The sequence below is a fragment of the Gopherus evgoodei genome, chromosome 8, assembly GCF_007399415.2.
Source record: "Gopherus evgoodei ecotype Sinaloan lineage chromosome 8, rGopEvg1_v1.p, whole genome shotgun sequence".
NCBI classification, from domain to species: domain Eukaryota; kingdom Metazoa; phylum Chordata; order Testudines; family Testudinidae; genus Gopherus; species Gopherus evgoodei.
Window position 1 is genome coordinate 102,605,221 of NC_044329.1, and position 21,055 is coordinate 102,626,275.

The following is a 21,055-nucleotide window of genomic DNA, read 5'->3' on the forward strand; positions in this document are numbered from 1 at the left end:
CAAAATTTTACGTCTTCAGTAAATGCGTGGAACTGTCTATATATGAATAATAAATCAAGCCCACAAAATGACCACTCCTAACACTTCATACCCACTACCCTGAAAGCCTTACACAACACAGTACAGTTAATGTTTTAAAAGAATTACTTTATAAACTTTATGGAAAAAATCTGTATATTTTAATATTTTTAATGGGAAACTGCTGATTAAAATTTGGTCCATCCTAAAACAAATAGAAATGTTTCCACATTTCCCCTCCATAAATCCAAATGCAGAGAGTTGTTTGTAAACAAATACACATTCTATTGAAAAGTTTGAAGCCCAAAATGGCTTGAAGCACTAAGAACCAGCCACTGAAATTAACTATACAAAAATGAACCTGACTTCATTGATTTTCATTGTCTATGCTGAAATATACAAAGTAAACAAAGAGCCTCAGAAGAGACAAGCACATTGAAACATAGTAATTATTTCACTTAATAATCCAAGGCATTATTAAAAATGTGTTTGTTTTCAACAGTTAGTTAAACTGACGCAGTCCCTTTAAATAAGCTCACTGAAGCCTATCCCTAGCAGCTATTTACCAGAAAAGGTTTGCTGGAAATGCTGAAGTATAAAACCAGCAATTATTATTTATAAAACAAATGACCCTTTTCTTTCCATCTCCCTTCAAGAAAAAAAAAAAAAGAGCCAAAACCACAGCTAGTGCCCTTAATGCCCTTTTCTTGCCAGAGGAGGCAGCTTAGTGCTTATATAAACAATGGATACCCGTGGTTCTCTCTCCCCAATGCCCTGTCCACAGCTCCCAATGTATCAGAGCCTGCCTAGAATTGAATATTTCTCTCCTGCATGGACAGAGATTAAGGACTGGAAGTGAAAACACACAAGGGTCTAATATAGGATGCTATACTGATCTGGCAGCTATGGTCTCTTGTGGTTTAGAATTGTAGTTTAATAAAAAAAATCATTACCCTTAAACTAAACACACTTCATAAGTGAACAGAAACATACATCTTTGTTGCTTGCTGGCTGCCTCGCACCCAATTCATCGGAACGAGTACCAGCGTCAAAATTTATGTGGAGTTGTTTTTTCCCCCTCATCTCTTATTTAAAGGATAATATAACATTTAAGAAGATCATTCATAACTGTAGAGCAGTTCTGGACTGCTGATCCTATGATTTCCATGTAGTGCCCCATGGCAATAAAGACCCATACCTTTGTGAATAATTTATAGGATTAGAGGAGAAAGACAAGGAAGTACACACATAACTAACTCTCTTTAGAAAACTGAGGCTGAAACAAATCTGAGGAGAAGAAGACCCCCAACAACACTTTTAACCTAATTGTTCCAAAAGGGGGGAGGGGAAGGACTCGTTGCTCAATCCTGCAAATCCTTAGTCATGTAAGCAATCCCACTGAACCCAATGAGACTACTTACATGAGTAATAAGTGTTTATGCAAATGAGGACTGGAATGATGGGTCCCTGTGTTGGCAGATAGCACCTTATTGTTTCCTTTACTAAATAACAGAATTCTAGCTCCTATTAAGCAAAGGAGATCAGGCCAATGGGGTAACTGCCATATGGTCAGCTACATGTTTCCATTAAAATCAAAGTGAGTTATGTAAGTCACTGTACTTTTTTAAAATGTATTGCAGTATAACATTTTCCCCTAAAATATCTTTGTTTACCTTGTTTTCTTTTCCTTCTTAGAGGTCATCCTGATATTTGAAAGAATTGGTATAACCTTATTAAGATGATTAATAACTTCACCTTACTGCACCCTGAGACAGATTATTGAGAGCACAACTGAATTCCAAGGCAGTCTTGCCATCAATTTTATGGACTTCCAAAAGGCATTCAATAGCGTAAACAGGGAAACAATGTGGAAAATTGTGGAACAATCTGGAATTCCAACAAAATTAATTAACATTATAAAGGCATTCTACGCCAGCTCAAAACGCTGCATTAAAATGGATTGAGTAAGCCATTCAGCATCAAGATAGGTATAAGGCAGGGGTACGTCCTGTCTCCTTTTGTTTATCCTAGTCATCGACTAGGGGCTAAAACAATGCGACAGTGATACATATGGCCTAATATGGATCAATTCAAGGCTATTTGATCTAGACTTTGCTGACGACATGGCATCTTCATTGATAAGGGCAAACGGACTACAAAAATGCACAAACCAAATAAAAGAAGTAATGGAGAAGCCAGGTTTGAGATACAATGCAAATAAATGTAAAATCACGTTAATGAGGACTACAGGGACAGAAATCAAAACTGAAGAAGAGAAACTGGAGACAGTGGACAATTTTACATATCCTGGAAGTATCTTCAGCAGAAACGGTACTAGTTCTGAGGAAATAAGACAATGACTTAGGAAGGCAAATGCTGCATTTGGAAGACTCAGAAACATCTGGCAACTCAAACATCTCCTTCAAGACAAAACTGGACATGTACAAAGCAATTGTTATCACCATCACAACATATAGCAGTGAGACATGGCATCTTACCAAGAAAGATACACAAAAGCTGGATGCATTTCATCACAAAATGTCTAAGAAGATATTGGGAATAACATACAGAGATAAGAAGATGAATAAAGGCACCCTCTCACAAATAATCTACAAAAGAAGACATCAGTGGCTGGGACATGTGCGGAGAATGGAAAAAGAATGCTTACCAAATACTGCCCTTGAATGGAAGCCAGAAAATGCAAGAAGAGAGGAAGACCGCAAATAACATGGAAGTGAACAGTTCTGAATGACATCAAGCGCCTCAACATGAAATGGGAAGATCTGGAGAGAAGGGCAGTTGACAGGCAAGGATGGCAAATGTGGGTAGCCCAATATGCAGCAAAGCACAGGATGGACTAAGGTCTAAGGTAAAGACTGTCACTGAATCAGAAGGGCAGTGTTCTATGGCTCAAAGCTGGTCCCTTCAATCATTATTTTGAAGAGGGCAGAGGCTTAAATGTTTTAACCAGAATAATCTTCAAAAGCTCAACAGAGATGCATTTTATTTGTTAATGAAAAAGTACAATCTGCCACACTGTTTATGCCTGAGCATTCATAAGCTTTAAAGAGAAGAGAATCCTTGTAGATGCTGAGTAATGCATGCCATGATACAAACATTTGGTAAGTTGATAAATAAAACATGTTGGTTTTTTATTTGTTTATACAAAAAACATGACCCAGTGGGGTGACTGGAAGTGGTCTAATTGACATAAAACATTATTTCATTAGCTTTTCACTGTCAGAAATAAGTGATTTGGTGGGCTCAGCCTACATCACAAAACCATCACCTATGTTAATCTTCAGTCAGGAGAAACCCAGGACTGGAATATTAAATGTTGTTGGCCAGAAATTGAGGCATATTTGGTGGGGTTATTTACAAAGCTCTCTTGTCAGCAGTATGCCTGGCTATGGCCATTGTAGTCAATATTACTTCCATAAGCACCACAATTCAAATTTAGCCTAAATCAGTTCATAAAGTGGGGAATAGACAACAAAAAGAAACATAAGGTTGGCTGAAAGAGAGGCCGTGCATTTGGTGGTTCAGAAATTGCCAGGCACAAACATTGATGACCACCTGGATGCAAAAATTAAAAATGTTGTCTTTTTAGCTGCACTTCTTGCTGCTTCATAATATGTTGCTTATAATTAGTTATTCTTGCTGTATCTTGACACAGGAGTGTCATGTGAGGCCTTAAATAAAAAGGTGTCACCCCAGTCATCAGGAAATGTATGTACAGATGTTGTGTAAGGAGTTATGTATAAGCACTGAAAATTATAAGCTATGTGTCTAGGGACTGGTCACCAGCAAAGGTGAAAAAGAGGTTTCCTGTCAGACAAGAATTGTTTAACTATCTGGCTGTTACAATATGTAATTTACATATTGTAGAATTCACAATGGGTTTCCTGTCACCATTCTGAACTGCAAATGAAGGAATGAGGACTTCAGAAAGAAACTAATAGGAGGAGAAAAATAGGTGGGGAGGGATGAGGGAAAACCAACCCAATCCAGAGGTACACATTAGAGGCTTGCTCCACTAAATCTGGGGGGCAGACACCCTTCCACTCTTTTCTCAAGAAGTAAAAGGACAGCAATTTTGCTTCATGAAAAAAGGGTTTCAACCGGGCTTGGCTGAAAACACTGGAGTGAAATTTTGAGTGAGATAAACTTCTTTAGACAGGAAGTTAACATGTTTGTTAAGTTTAGTCTCTAGAAAGCACCTTCTGTTTTTGTTTTATATGCAACCATTTGTTTCCAATAATATTCTTACTTCCTATCACTTGATTCTCTGTTTTTTAATAATAAACTTATTCTTGTTTTCACTGTAACTATACCTAAGTGCTGTGGTGTTAAGCAAAGTACTGATCCTGAGTTGACTCTTAAAAGCTGGTGCATACTATTCCTTTGGGAACAGCAGGCCTGGCAATTCAGTGACTGTTCACTGGATAAGTGGAAAGTGTCTCCCACTGACATAGCTCAGGGTGGACAGCGCTAAAGTCAATGTAACATATGTCGCTCGGGGGGGGGGGAGGGAAGGTGTCCCTTTCTCACCCCCAAGTAACTTAAGTTACACCAATTTAAGTGGTAGCATAGACCAGCCCTGAGAGGTTGGTGTATGCCTATCGCTACCTGTCAAGAAAGCGTGAGGCCTGCGCAGCCCTGGAACATAGTGCTTGTATTGCCAGGGACTGGTGGGTTCAGGGAGCTGATCCACAGCAGGCATAGACAAGACTGCTTCATGCTAAAGGAAGGTAGTAGTAAGGTGCCTCACAACCCTGGGTACTCGGGGGAGCATCACAGATGTGTATATATAAAGTAACATGCCAGTTACCATATGCATAAGACAAACATACATCAAAAAAAATTCTTCATACTGTCCTAGAGTTATTTGGTATTCTGAACAAGCTTATCTTTGTAGTTGCCTTCCAGGAGAGAACTGCTGTGTGATTCTGCATCTTTTAACTGGGGTATGCCCTATGCAGAGAGATGTCTCTTGCATTATACCCTAGGGGTATGGCTAGCGGCAGCGCTTTGAAATGTGACTGTAGTCGGAGCACCAGCGCTGAGAGAGAGCTCTCCCAGCGCTGCACGTAAACCACATCCCTTACGGGTGTAGCTTGCAGCGCTGGGAGCCGCGCTCCCAGTGCTGCAGCACTGATTACACTGAGGCTTTACAGCACTGTATCTTGCAGCGCTCAGGGAGGTGTTTTTTCACCCCCCTGAGCGCAAAAGTTGCAGCGCTGTAAAGTGCCAGTGTAGCCAAGGCCTTGGAGTAGAAACATTCAACTTCATCCTAGTTTCTGGTGGTAGGGAATTAAACACTTAAAGATCTTCCAACTAGAACATTCTGCCCTGGGTCCTCAAGAATTTTTCACTACTGGAACTGGTAGCCTCAACATTTTTAACTCTTGTTTATCCATACTGGATTACCAGGGCCTAATCTGTTTATTTACGTTAACACCCTTTCATAAGAAAAGTAACCATACAAATTTGTCACTGAAGAAGAAATGCTAATGTAGATAGTGTTTAAATAAATGCTTGTATCGCTAAGACAAGCTATGCCAAAGTAAAACTGACAGTCCTATTTAAACACACACAAAATTCAGAACCATGTCACTTCACTGTGATTATATATTACATGTAAGACCAGCATTCAAAGCCTGCCACAACAGACTTGGGAATGAAGTGTAAGCTTTCAATATGGCCTTTAACATTCAGATCCTTAACATTACTGTCATGTAGCTCTGTATTAAATTTCATTTGGTATTTAATGGTGGTTTAAAAGAAAATATTGCGAGGGATATGGAAGAGACAGTACTGTTAGAGCTGGGTAAAAAATTTTCAGCAAATGGTTAATTTGCCAAAAATGCAATTTCAGGTTAAGCAAAACTATTTGCAAATTCATATCAAATTTACCAAATAATTTCAACCTAACTCAATTTTTTTTGACCTTTCAATTTACTGAAATTTAAAATATATTTATTTATTTATTTATTTTTTCAGGTGGACCTTCCAATATTTCAGAATTATCAGCAAGTCCATTATTCACTCAGCTCTAATTCTTACCACACAAAATCAGTGACATGATTAACAATTCCTTTGAAAATGAGTATTTTAAGAAGTAAAGTTCACATCCTTTTAAAAATATGTAGTAAGTAACTAATAACCTAAAGAAAATTCAGTTTTTAAACTCCAATTTAACAAGAATTTTGTATTTATTCTTTATTATTTTAACACAGCTAACATAAACAACCAAGATAACAAAGAGAGGAAAGGTATCTAATCTGGAGCAGAGAGACAATATCAGATTTTACAAGGTCGGTAAGACCAAACTTTTTCATTATTAAGGAAAAAAAGATAGAACAAAGACGATATTTGATCGGTTAGAGATTTGCCTGTACAATTATGTAATGATGGTAATTTTGTTATTCAGCCCCATATTGGGGTTCTTTGTAAAATAAGATCATGAACTAACCTCCAGAATTATTCCCTTTCAGAAACAGAGATAAGCAACAATGAAAAAATTGTGTTGAAAGTGTTTAAAAGACCAAAGAAAAGCCTGAAAGGTAAGCAAAGGAGGACAGGAGAGGAATGGTAAGAAGGAGAGGAGAGGGGAAAAAGTGGAGAAAGGGAGAGGATGGGAGGTGTCTAGGATCATATGAGGGTAGGAGCAAAAGAGATGACCTGGTTTATCTGATTATTCCGAAACTTCCAAAAAAGAGGACCATATACCCATAAATTTATATTGGCTATATCTGTTGTGAAACACTATTTGTTTAATTGCCGCCAGGTTCACTTCGCTAGCTGGGCATACTGTTGTAGAATCAGATGTTTGGCTATGATCATAGCTTTATCCAACCAAAGTTTTTCAAAGGATATTAGTTTCCAAGACAGATTGGTTAGACACAGGATGGCATGGCCAGCCTGCAGTTCCACCTTGGTGGAGAGAAAGAAATTGGGCCAAATATTTACCTCTGTTCAAAAAGGACAGATTACAGGGCAATCCAAAGCATATCATATAAATTAGCATCTGCAGCTCTAGCATTTGTCAGATCTGGCTGCTCTGGACCTGAAAAGTCTACAAAAGTCCAGCGCATCCTTCAAAGAATTTTCTGCTGGATTAATCTTAACCCCAAATCTAGCGAGCAATGCTACATGCTGGAATAAACTGATTCCACTAAATGTTGGTAAGAGAAAATTGACAGCTCATGTTCCCTAGACAGCTCTCTAACATTCTCACTGCTGACTGCCAATTTGCCTGAGAGGTAGGAATACAGACTAAACAGCCCCAGGTAACACAGAGTTATTTTTTCAGAAAGCCTCAGTACTTGGGAAGGGGGTTCAGTGCTGCAAAGGCATCTAGGCCATACTGGCATTGCAGAGCATATTCAAATTAAAGGTACTGCTATTCTTTCTTTGGATCCAGTTGGAATTTCTCCCTAATTTGAGGAAAGAACACAAAGAAATCATTTCAGTTATGTGGTTTGTCCTCAATATCTTTTTTGTAATCCAAACAAGGCATAGAATAGGTTATGTGCAATTAAAATTTTGGAGTTACCCCAAATTAAAGACTTAGTATAGTAAAGGATGACATTTAAACTTAAAAGCAACCAGATACCAGGATTTCCTAGCAGCTAAAATTGTACAGATATCTCCTTAGAGAAACAGAAGACGTCTGAGTTTAGGACTGATTCTAATGGTAGTGGAGCTATGATTCCTTCCTCCATGCACAGCCAGGATGGAGAGCCTGTGTCAGGTGGTCAGCCATTGTATTGCTTGGCTCAGGATTGAGGATATATAGTAAAGTATAAGGTTGGGCAGACCAAAGTCTTGTGATTTGATAGGCAGCTGCATTTTTCAAAGGATAATCTGGGCTTGTTGCCCACACTCCACAAGGTCTTAAAAATGTTAATTCTGAAAAAAGGGGGAATATAAACTGGCAAAGAGCTACGGACAAATAGAAGTCTCAGGAGGACATTCAACTTTAATAAATTAACTCTGCTCCAAAGGGATAGAGAGAGGACCTGCCATGTATATAAATCCAGAGCTATCTATGTGATAAAAGGACTGAAATTAATTTTAACTATTTATTTTGGGATCCTTTTTCCTAGGAATATAAGTACCTGATTTCTACCTGATACCAGCAAAAAGACAACAAGGATTATTTATATTTATATTATAGACAAACACCCGGAGACTAACAGCTTCCAACTTGTACCATTTTGTACCCTGAGATTTTCCCAAACAACTGAAAAAGCAGCAAAGAGTCCTGTGGCACCTTATAGACTAACAGTCTATAAGATGCCACAGGACTCTCTACTGCTTTTACAGAACCAGACCAACATGGCTACCCCTCTGATACCAAACAACTGAATAGTTTTTAATATGTTGGAGATGGTCTGAAGGGGGTTGATGATGAATAAAAGTATATAATCAGCATAAGCATATTTTCATCTCTCGGGTCCCTATTTTTATATCCTGGATCCCCTGGTGTGCTCTAATTTGTATTGCCAGTAGCTTTATGGGCAAATCAAAGAGGAGAGTGAACAGCTCAGTCCAATACTGCGGCAAAGATTAACAAGCGGGGAGATGTATTTATTGGTTACAACTCGGGAGCTAAAATTAGAGTACAAAGGGCTAATCCAAAAAATGAAGGAGGGACCAAATCCAAACTTTTTTGAATGAGGAACAAATTCCCCCAATTAGCTCTGTTAAAGGCTTTTTCCGCATCCACCAACAGAATGGCCATTGGTTTTAAGGGGTTTCGATAACATGAAAGAACACTGATAAATTGGTAAGTATCGTCTGATCCATGTCTCTTTTATATAAAAACCACCTGGTCCGGGTGTATTATGTTCCTAATTACTTTTTCTAATTGCCCAGCCAGAATTTTAGACAATATTCTGGTTTGTGTACTCACTTAATTCCTCAGGCGTCAAGAGAGTGTTTACATTAGCAGCACTTCCATTGCTGATGAGAGCAGCGCTCTAGGGCAGCTATCCCCAGTTTGATGATGGGTCTTATAGGAATGAGGGAGGGTGATCCCGTGGCATCCTGGGTCCCTGCACAGCCTCCTCTCTCCAAACAGTGATAAGCTCCAGCAGCTCAGCAATGCTCCAAGCAGGGAAAAGTTTGCTCCGTGGAGCAGGCATTGTCACCTGGTCAGACAAGTGAGCACTTGCCAAGAATACAGGAAGGGGGGCTTCAATGTTCCTGGGGCTTTACAGGGGGAAGGCTGGATGTCTGTTTACCTGACATCAAAGCAGCAGAGCTGCTGGCCGGAGTGGTCACCTAGGGACAGTGGGATATCCTCTGGAGGCTAAAAGCTGTGTAAACAGGAAGAACATGTCTTCACTTACACATCACGGGTCAGACCTGTATGCCTCTTGGGGAGGTGGTTTTCTTTTTTGCAATGAAACTTCTGAGTTTCACCGCAAAAACTCACTGGCAAGTGTAGACACTCCCATGGTTTTTGCACAAAAAAGGGACTTTTTTCCGCTTTAAATGGCAAGTGTAGACATGCCCTTAATATCATAGTTCATTAAGGATATTAATCAATAGCTAGCACATATCTGGACCTCTTTGTCAGCTTTAAGCATGACTGAGATTAGGGCTTTATTCACTGAAGGCAGCAGAGTGCCTCTACCAAAAATCTCAGTGTATACTTCAGCAAGCCTGGGAGACAGAGTCTCTTTTGAACTGGGCATAAAATTCAAATGGAAAGCAGTCTAAGCCTGGGGGCTTGCCTGATTTCATGTTGCCTAGGGCGGCCAAATCTCAGAGGTATGTAACTGAGAATCGAGCCAAATTTGTTGTTGTTCTGTTAGCTGGGGAAGCTGCAGATTTTGAATATATTCTTCTAGTAACTGATCATCAGGGTATCTTCCTCTAAATACAAGCACTGATAGAATTTGGAGAATTGTTCGTTAATAGTTTTTTGATCAGTGTCTGGCCCTGACTAGAGCAAATGGAGGGGATTTTAGCTTTTAGTGAATTCATTCTAAGTCTATGCACTAATAGTTTCCCAGCATGTCTGTTTTAGGCTATGCTTATGCTATACACCGCTATCAGTGGTGTGTAGTGTACGTCTAGCAACACGCCACAGTGAAAAGTGCACAGCATCCACATTGAAGTGTGTCACTACACTCATCGGTGAAAGCTCTGGCAAGAGGGGAAGCAGTGGGGAAAGGCTTGAGCAGCTCCCCACTGCCAGAGCTTTTCACTGCAAAATCACAAAGCTCAAACAGAGAGAGTGCATGGAGAAAGGCAGACTGTGGCTTCAGAATAGCGGATGTTGGTAGATTTTAGTGAGATTGAGAAGGAGCTCCAGATCTAAGCAACCATTTTCCCCTCCCAGTTCCCAGAAGACTCATATTTAACAAGAATATTTTAAAGCACTGTCTTTTTTATTCCTCTGTAACTTACACAGTAAGCTGATTTATATCATCATATTAAAATAATTTATATTAAAATATTATGTGGATGAGACTTTTATTCCAACTTCTCAAATAAGACTCAGAACGAATTTTATACGATAGAGTTACCTAGCCCCGGGGTGGGAGGTGGAGAGTGTGTTGATGGAAACGATGACAGGACTTTACTGATAGAAAGCATCACCACCACTTTGGATTTACATAGTATTTTTGATCCTCAAAGGACTTTATGGACACTGACACCTTACTATACCTGTATAAGGAAGGTATGTAAATGTTGTTATCCACATTTAACAGATGGGAAAATAAGGCAATGTGATTAGAAGACTTGCCTAAAAACTCAACATAAAAGGGACCAGGATAAGAATTCAGGAATTCTTGTCTCCCAGTTCTGTGCTCAGATCATTCCTTCTCCGTGATTAATTGTGAACGTATAAATTTCACTGAACTTTACCAGACAATACTAGAATGATTTACAGTAGACCTTACCACAAATACAAACGTAAGATTCCTGAGGTGAAAATTGCAATGTCTGTGATCAGATGAAAAAAAAATATATAAGTTGCTCTTTTATCCTGTCTGTTTCAGCTTCCAGGCAACGTCATTGTTTCACAGCATGATTACAGGGATTGCACATCAAGTCAGGTAAGTAATGTGTTAGATCCAATGCCCCTGAGGACTTGCTTCAACCTCCAGCAGTGCTGGTCAAGTCTGCACTCTATTCCAGTACACAGTAGTGACCTTTCTAGTTTTCTCCTGGGAAGAAGGAGTCGTCAAGCATTTCAAGCATAATGAATGGCTTAAGAGGGCTACAATATGTCTGTAGTTGATGATGAAATCTGCCCTCAGCACAGCCTGAGGGAGACTGATTTGAGGGCTGCAAAAAAAAAACAACAAAACCTTGTTCTAACATAAACTTAATCCCAATAAAAAGAAAAAGAAAATGCAAGTCTGAAATCATTAAATCATCTAGTTCATATAACCAAGTTTGCACCCCATATAGATTCTTAATTCATTTTAAAGTAATCTATTTCTTGATCACAATCTACATAATACAATATAACCGTATTAACTAAGTATAGCATTATATAATAACTATTAACAACAATGCTTACTTGCTTCTTACCTTTTTATCTTATACATGTGTTAAGAAACAGATGACCCTGTGTCTATTCATGATGACTGCTGCACAATCAGCCACTTCTGCTGAATCAGTATGTTCTATTTGATTCTGAAAATAAAAAAGAAAAGCAGATTTTAAGATTGGTAATTCTGTCATGAACTATGTTTTCTCAATACAGGAAGTTTGTTGCAGCTAGCACAAGACATTCAGCAAACGCTGCAAATCTCCAAATGACTGAGTTTCTATTTGCAGCTTTTAATTCAAGGTTCTATGTGCTTTGGAGGGCAGTAGCAGAAATATTCTGACTAAAGAGACCAGTGGTAACCGATATGTTGCTACCTGCTTACAATTACTCTTAATTTAATTGTAAATCTATAGAATGAGGCACCAACTGCAGTCATCCTTGTATCCTTGATAACCTTGACTGTAATGCTAATTTATGGACCTAGTATAAAATTAATTATTTTATATTACATTAAGCCTTCCAAGAATAAAAGCCAATAGATCTGATACTTAACAACTCATGACTCTCACACTCAGAATACTTGAAACTCCACTCAACGGCTTCCTGCTGACTTCTTTACTGCCAAACAACTGCGTTTATGCCAAATTATTCCTACAATCCCAGTCTCTCTCAATTTCCTAAAGGCTTTTAATCTACCACCACCACAAGCATCCCTAGAAAAAGTATTTTACTCTTCTGAACAGAATATCTTCGATAGCATCATGTTTTCATTTTCATGTGGCTGCATCGTAGTAGTAAACACAAGAGCATGACCTATCCGCGCACACTGGGAACATAACCAGTAGTACATGACCAACTGCCAAAAATAGCCTAAAACAGAACAAGGACTCAATTAAACTAAGCTCATATTTTAAAGTGCGTTGACATTGTTTCTAATGCATTGCAACTGCCTAACATGTAATATGTTTATTAATGCTTTGACACAGCTTGAAAAGACTCTTACAAAACCCCACTGAAATGGAAAGAGCTTGAAAAAAATAAAACTCTCCATGGACCAACACAATGTTCAGTGTTGGAGTACTATTTTCCCAGGGTTGTTTATTGTTCTCTTCAGAAATATGCCACAAATAATAATTCCAGGAAGCTAATGAATTGAACAGTTGCAAACATAACAGAGGTGTTTACAAGTCTGGAATAAAATCATACAGCATCATATGCTAGTAGTACCATTCCTGCATGCTAATTGTACAACAGTGCTTCCAAGCATATTCCTGCCTCCTTAAGTTAAGGAGACAGTCAAAAACTTGGGGAAAAAGAAATGAATTTCTATTCTGTGTTATCACTTGATATGTAAATTGGCAATAATACACATACAGGAGTGAGTGCGTGGGTGAATTCCATGAGCATGAAAGGTTCTCCAGAAAGATGAGGTACAGACAGCAATGTAAGCTCTCTCACTACACTACCATGTCCCCTCCCTGACCTGAAGTATCACCTTGTAGATGGCAAAAGAATAGTTCAGCCTCCATGGCCCATTCAATTCTTGGTCTCTCTGATGAGATTTTGAAAAGTGGGACCCACTTAGTAACAATTCTGTTCATGCTATGTGATGTGAACACTTGTCAACCAACCCTGGTCACCAAATGCATTTCACGTGGGCTACCAAACTGCTATCTGACAGTAACAGATTTTGATCACTACCAATTAGAACTGGATTAGAACTAACAATCTATAGGTGAAAAAAAAAATCACATATTCTGTTACCAATCCCCTGAAGCAAACAAGTCTCCCACAGAGGAAATATTTGGGGCATGCACGGCAATAGCTATAAAAATAAAATGTGAAAACAGTAGAACTAATCTACTTTCTTTGGTCCCTTTTCCTGTGTACCAAAGTTAACTTTTTCCTAATTGTTCAACCTGGAGAAGGAGAAACAACCGAAGTATTGCCACCAGCCTCCAAAGAAAATTCTTACAATATTACCCTGCACTCCAAAATGCTCCTTTGTTTACACCACACCACGTACACTGGAACATCCACAAAGGTCAACCCAAAAATCAATGCACATTTACAAACATAAATGCAATATATTTATATAGCGAGAGCCATTTCAGAAAATAGATTAAAATGTAGGGGTGGCTTCCTCCTCTATTTTTTGAAAGAGAAAAAAATAAGGAGGATAATAAAAGAGGATCTTTTCTAATAAAGAGAGTTAAAGGGGAAACAGATTAAAATAAAATCACATAATATTCATTAGCTTTGATGGTCAATGCTCTTTAGTTCTGCACAAATATCAACCCCTGCTTATAAGGGACACCATCACCTGGGAGGAGTGGGAGACTAATCCTTCCTTCTCAGAACTGTGTGCCTAGTAAAACTCAAAATCACTATAACTGAAAGAGAAGGAAAAAAACCTCAAACATCATTTGTTTAATTTGAGCATTTTAAGGCACATTCACTGATTTGATGATTGGATGCATTTTGTCTCCTGCACTACTACGATAGGACTCTGTGACAATAAGCACCCCTGTATTCATACCATACACACAATTGTAATAATCTTTGTATGAAATATGCCTTGTGAGGTATCATTTGAAAACTAATTCCACACTTGTCAATAGCATCATGGTGAAATGTATGTAGCAACGTCATATGTAAAGTTATGAAATACCCCTGGATGATGTTATTAGCACATGTTCAAAACCACACACCTCTGCCTAGGCAAAAGTTGTTGAACAGGTCTATCCTAAACAAAGGAATGTGTGTTTTATCTCAATTTATATATAAGTAGTAAACAGGGGCCTCGAGACAGCAGAGGGAGGAGATGAAAGGAGACTCAGTCCTTTTCTACACTACAGAGTTTTTTCCACAAAAGTCATGATGACAATCTAAAAGTGCTATAGCAGCATTGTTACTGCATGTTCACACTATGCTCCCTCTGTCAGCAGAGCATGTCCACAGTTGGAACTCTAGCATCAACAGTAAGAGCAGTGCACTGTGTTACTTGTCACCTTCTGCCACTAGGACTTGTGGGAAAGCAGAGTGGATCACAGTGCATCACGGGAGTGGGCTCAATGTCCCATGATGCTTTGTTTTCCATCCCAACATTCTATGGGCTTCCGACAGCGTTTTACAGCATTTTTCAATGGCCCCATATATTGAGTGCCCACCATCTCCATCTGAAAGGATGGATCCTGCACTGTTCTCTAATGTTTTGGTCACTTTCATTAACATATCGCAGATGGTAATACAATTAATCATGAGGTACCTATCTAAAGAGGAATTAGAGGTGCCTGACCTGCTGCGTGCCATGTAAAGAAAACACCAGATTACTTTTGGCATTCATGGAGCAGCTCACAGGGTGCACTGTTGGTTTTGGGCACAGGAAACAAGCACTAAGTGGTGGGATCGCATTCTCATGGAGGTCTGCGATGACGAGCAGTGACTGCCGAACTTTCGGAGGCAGAAGCCACCTTCCGGGAACTTTGTGGGGAGTTTGCCCCAGAACTGCTTTGCAAAGACACCAAAATGAGAGCTACCCTCTTGGTGGAGAAGAGTGGGGAGATCACAGTGTGGAAGCTAGCAACTCCAGACTGCTACTGCTTGGTCACAAATCAGTTCAGAGTCGGGAAGTCCACCGTTGGAGCTGCGTTAACGCAAGTGTGCTGGGCCATTAATCTCATGCTGCTACAAAGACCATGATTCTTGACAATGTGTGTAAAATATGGTTGGCTTTGCGGAAATGGTATTCCCTAACTGCAGCAGGGCAATAGATGGCATTTGGCACCGGACCACCTTGCAACGGAGTACATCAATAGAAAGGGATACTTCTCCATGGTATTACACATGCTTGTGAATCACCACGAACGTTTCACTAACATCAGCACAGGGTGGTCAGGGAAGATGAATGATGCAAGCATCTTCAGGAACACTGGGCTCTACAGAAAGCTGCAAGCAGGAACTTTCTTTCCAAACCAGAAGATTCCAGTGGGAGATGTGGAAATGTCCATAGTGATCCTTGGAGACCCAACCTGCCCCTTATTCCCAAGACTTACAAAGCCTTACACCAGAAACCTTGACAGAGTAAGGAGCGCTTCAACAGGCTCAGCCGGTGCAGAATGATTGCAGAATGTGCATTTGGCAGATTAAAGGGTCACTGGTGCTGTCTTTTTGGCAGGTTAGACCTCAATGAGGAAAATATTCTCATGATCATAGCAGCCTGAGGAAAGTGTCCACAGGGATGGAGCGTTGAGGTGGATCACCCAGCAGACCCCACAGCTACTAGAGGGGCTCAACAGGGGGCTATTCAAATCAGGGAGGCTTTGAAGCAGCATCTTGACAATGGGCCCCAGTAATGTGTCATTCTGTAATTAATTGAACCAGGCATTGTTTACTTGCCACCTTAAATGACCCCTGTAATTATTCCTGCCTGAGCATTAAATGTAGTCGGCAAATGTGGCGATCGCCACTCTACTTAGATTTCTGTTGCAACCACCCTGTGTAGGTCACAAATGAAGAATCACTGTCTTTGTAAGACTCAGTATTTATTAAACAGGAATACATAGATTAACATTTCTTATAGGAGACATGACAGTGAGCAACAATCGCTGAAGCGAAGATCTCACAGCTGCGTGTAAGTCCAGCTGTCTTCATGGAAAACGTCCCAGAGTGCTCCATTGTGACCACTCTGGAAGTACTCTCAACTCAGATGCACTGGCCAGGTAGATAGGAAAAGCCCTGGGAATTTCTGAATTTCATTTCCTGTTTGGCCAGAGTGGAGAGCTGATCAGCACAGGTGAGTCCCAGAATCATAAAAGAGCTCCAGCGTGGACCAAACGGGATGTACTGGATCTGCTCACTGTATGGGGAGAAAAATCCGTGCAGGCAGAACTCCATTCCAAAAGACAAAACGCCAATATATTTGCCAATTCTCCAAGGGCATGATGGACAGAGGCTACAACAGGGACACACAGCAGTGCTACATGAAAGTTAAGGAGCTGATTCAAGCCTTCCAAAAAACAAAGGATGCAAACGGTCACTCTGGGACAGAGCTCCATACATGCCGCTTTTATGATGAGCTGCATGCAATTCTTGTGATGGCCCCTACCACTACCCCACCACGGTCCGTGGACACCTGCATGGGGGGAGTCTCACGCAACAGGGATGAGGATTTAGCGGATGAGGAGAATCTCTTCTCCCTGGGAGCCAGAAACTGTTCAGCACCCTGGAGCCAATACCCTCCCAATCCTCCCAAGGTGGGCTCCCAGACCATGAAGCCAGAGAAGGCACCTCTGGTGAGTGTACATTTGTAAATATAATGCAGGGTTCAAAAGCAAGCATGTTTAATTATTAATTTGCCCTGAAGACTTGGGATGCATTCGCAGCCAGTATAGCTACTGGAAAAGTCTGTTAACATGTCTGGGAATGGAGCAGAAATCCTCCAGGGACATCTCCATGAGCATTCCTGGAGGTACTCTAAAAGCCTTTGCAGAAGGTTTCTGGGGAGGGTAGCCTTATTTCATCCTCCATGGTAGGACACTTTACCATACCAAGGCAGTAGCAAGTAGTCTGGAATCATTGCAGAACAAAACATTGCAGCGAATGGGCCTGGGCTTTGGTGACATTCAAGCAACATCCGTTCTTTCTCTCTCTGTGTTAGCCTCAGGAGAGTGATATTCATTGTCACCTGGTTGTAATATGGGAAATTTGTTTAAGGGGACATTCAGAGGTGCCCATTTCTGCTGGACTGTTTGCCTTTGGTTTGGCTGAAAAGAAATCACCCCCGCTATTAGCCACACGGTGGGGAGAGGCCCGTTCATGATGAGCTATTCGCATTTGGCTGACAGGGATCTTCCCTGATACTAGCCACGCGATGGGGCGGGGGGGAGGGGTGTGTGTGAAGCGATCATCCCAGAGAATTGGAGAGGGGGGTTGGATTGTGCTGCACATTCACCCTAAAACCGCAGGCTCTCCTTTTAAAAGGCCAACCCAACAGGCTTTGCTTGGTATGGGAAAGGAGGGCGCTGCTGTTTGAAACCCACGTTCTGAAGATTGAAGAAGCCGAAACCCTTTGGCTTACCATGGCTGCCTGCAAGCCAAATTCTGTTGCCCAGCCGAGCATGTGTGATGTCTCACACCAAACCGGCAGGCACTCAATATAAGAGGCAAAATGTGACCTCGTACCAAAAGCACGTGTGCTACATAATGTGAATCGCTTGATTCAGTGTGAAATAGTCTTCCCTTTGTTCTCTAAAATGTATCTTTTTAAATACTACGCTCCATTTTTTTCCTCCCGCAGCTGCAAATGTTTGGGCCAAAGGATTGGGCCAAAAGAAACCTGATGAGGTTCAACAAGGACAAGTGCAGAGTCCTGCACTTAGGATGGAAGAATCCCATTCACTGTTACAGACTAGGGACCAAATGGCTAGGAAGCAGTTCTGCAGAAAAGGACCTAGGGGTTACCGTGGACGAGAAGCTAGATATGAGTGAACAGTGTGCCCTTGTTGCCAAGAAGGCTAACAGCATTTTGGGCTGTATATGTAGGGGCACTGCCAACAGATAGAGGGCCGTGATCATTCCCCTCTATTCGACATTGGTGAGGCCTCATCTAGAGTACTGTGTCCAGTTTTGGGCCCCACACTACAAGAAGGATGTGGAAAAATTGGAAAAAGTCCAGCAGAGAGCAACAAAAATGATTAGGTGGCTGGAGCACATGACTTATGAGGAGAGGCTGAGGGAAATGAGATCATTTAGTCTGTAGAAGAGACGAATGAGGGGGGGGATTTGATAGCTGCTTTCAACTACCTGAAAGGGGATTCCAAAGAGGATAGATCTAGACTGTTCTCAGTGGTACCTGATGACAGAACAAGGAGTAATGGTCTCAGGTTGCAGTGGGGGAGGTTTAGGTTGGATATTAGGAAAAACTTTTTCACTAGGATGGTGGTGAAGTACTGGAATAGGTTACCTAGGGAGGTAGTGGAATCTCCTTCCTTAGAGGTTTTTAAGGTCAGGCTTGACAAAGCCCTGGCTGGGATGATTTAGTTGGGAATTGGTCCTGCTTTGAGCAGGGGGTTGGACTAGATGACCTCCTGAGGTCCCTTCCAACCCTGATATTCTATATTATATGATTCTACGCTCCCCCTAACATCTCCATCCCAGAGGCTAGCGCAGATTAGAAGACGAAACAAATGCACTCACAACGACATGTTCTCAGAGCTCATGCAGTCCTCCCGCACTGAAAGAGTTCAGCAGAATGCGTGGAGGCAAACAATGCCAGAGTCCAGGAAAGCGTTAAATGAACGCGATGCGAGGAGGGAGGCGCACGCTGAGAGGAGGCAGGATGCAATGCTGAGGCTAACGGGGGAGCAAACTGACATGCTCAAGCATCTGGTGGAGCTGCAGGAAAGGCAGCAGGATCACAGAGTGCCACTGCAGCCCCTATATAACCACTTGCCCTCCTCCCTAAGTTCCATATGCTCCTCACCCAGATGCCCAAGAACACAGGGGGGAGGAGAGGGTGGCTATGGGCACCCAGCCGCTCCACCGCAGAGGATTGCCCAAGCAACAGAAGGCTGGCATTCAATAAGTTTTGAACTGTAGTGTGGCCTTGTCTTTCCCTCCTCCACCACCCTCACCCGGTACTTCTCTTGTCACTCAACCCTCCTGGGCTATTTTGCGAGTTCTCTCCCTATTTGTGTGGTGAATTAATAAAGAATGCATAATTTGGAAACAATAATGACTTTATTGCCTCTGAAACTGGTGATCGAAGAGGGGAGGTCAGTTGGCTTACAGGGAAGTAGAGTCAACCCAGGGGGTGGGTTTTCATCAAGGAGAAACAAACAGAACTGTCACACTATAGCCTGGACAGTCATGAAACTGGTTTTCAAAGCTTCTCTGATGCAGAGGGTGCCCAGCTATGCTCTTCTAATTGCCCTGGTGTCTGGCTGTGTGTAATCAGCCGTCAGGCGATTTGCCTCAACTCCCACCCAGCCATAAATGTCTCCCCCTTACTCTCACAGATATTGTGCAGTGCACAGCAAGCAGCAATAACAATGGGAATATTGGTTACGCTGATGTCTAACCTAGTCAGTAAACTGCACCAGCGAGCTTTTAAAAATCCAAAGGCACATTCTACCATCATTCTGCACTTGCTCGGCCTATAGTTGAACTGCTCCTTACTACTGTCCAGGGTGCCTGTGTATGGCTTCATGAGCCACGGCATTAAGGGGTAGGCTGGGTCCCCAGGGATAAATATGGGCATTTCAACATCCCCAACAGTAATTTTCTGTTCTGGGAAGTAAGTTCCTTCCTGCAGCTGTTCAAACAGACCAGAGTTCCTGACGATGTGAGAGCACCTTGCACCTTTCCCAGCCATCCCATGTTGATGTCGGTGAAAAGTCCCTTGTGATCCACCAGTGCTTGCAGCACCATTGAAAAGTACCCCTTGTGGTTTATGTACTGGCTGCCAAGGTGGTTGGGTCCCAAAATAGGGATATGCGTTCCATCTATTGCCCCACCACAGTTAGGGAACCCCATTGCAGCAAAGCCATCCACTATGACCTGCACATTTCCCAGAGTCACTACCCTTGATAGCAGCAGCTCAGTGATTGTGCTGGTTACTTGGATCACAGCAGCCCCCACAGTAGATTTACCCACTCCAAATTGATTCCTGACTGACCAGTAGCTGTCTGGTGTTGCAAGCTTCCAGAGGGCTATCGCCACTCGCTTCTCAACTGTGAGGGCTGCTCTCATCTTGGTATTCTTGTGCTTCAGGGCAGGGGAAAGCAAGTCACAAAGTTCCCTGAAAGTGACAAAGGATGCCACGAGAATAGATATTTATACAAAATAGATATTTATACAAAATGACAAGAGGACCTGCCAGGTGGATTCATGGCACCAGGAGAGCAGAGTTGCAGCGGAAGCGGTGGAGTACGACAGTTAGCACTGCCCTCATTTCCTGAGGAAGAACACATGTACCCAGGAGCACATGACAGACAACATGGAGAAATGCGCTATTGAGACAATAGCAGCAGAGCAGAGTTGCAGTGGAAGTGGTGTATGACAATGGTTACCAGTCCTACTGCACCATCTGCTGACAGCAGCACCCAGGACACAACAGCAGCGGTGTTGGTGAACTGAGCTGAACAGGTTGCACGCTTGCCATGGTATGGCATCTGCACAGAAAAAAGGCATGAAACGATTGTCTGCCATTGCTTTCACGGAGGGAGAAGTGACTGACGACATGTACCCAAAACCATCCGCGACAATGTTTTTGCCCCATCAGGCAATGGGAGCTTAACCCAGAATTCCAATGGGCGGCGGAGATTGCGGGAACTGTGGGATAGCTACCCACAGGGCACCACTCTGTAAGTCGATGCTAGCCACAATAGTGAGGACGCATTCTGCCGACTTAATGCACTTAGTGTGGACATATGCAATCAACTGTATAAAATTGATTTCTAAAAATCGACTTCTATAAAATCGACCTAATTTCGTAGTGTAGACATACCCTTAGTT

General features: G+C 41.7%; 1 protein-coding gene across 1 annotated transcript in view; it reads right to left on the bottom strand.

Moving 5' to 3' along the window:
• The window catches only part of ZFYVE9 (zinc finger FYVE-type containing 9), a 95,389-nt gene that overhangs the window by 52,786 nt on the left and 21,548 nt on the right, over window positions 1-21,055 (bottom strand). The window contains exon 2 of the mRNA XM_030572109.1: window positions 11,578-11,682. The gene's annotated coding sequence lies outside the window, so the exon portion shown is untranslated. The remainder of the gene's footprint in view (window positions 1-11,577; window positions 11,683-21,055) is intronic.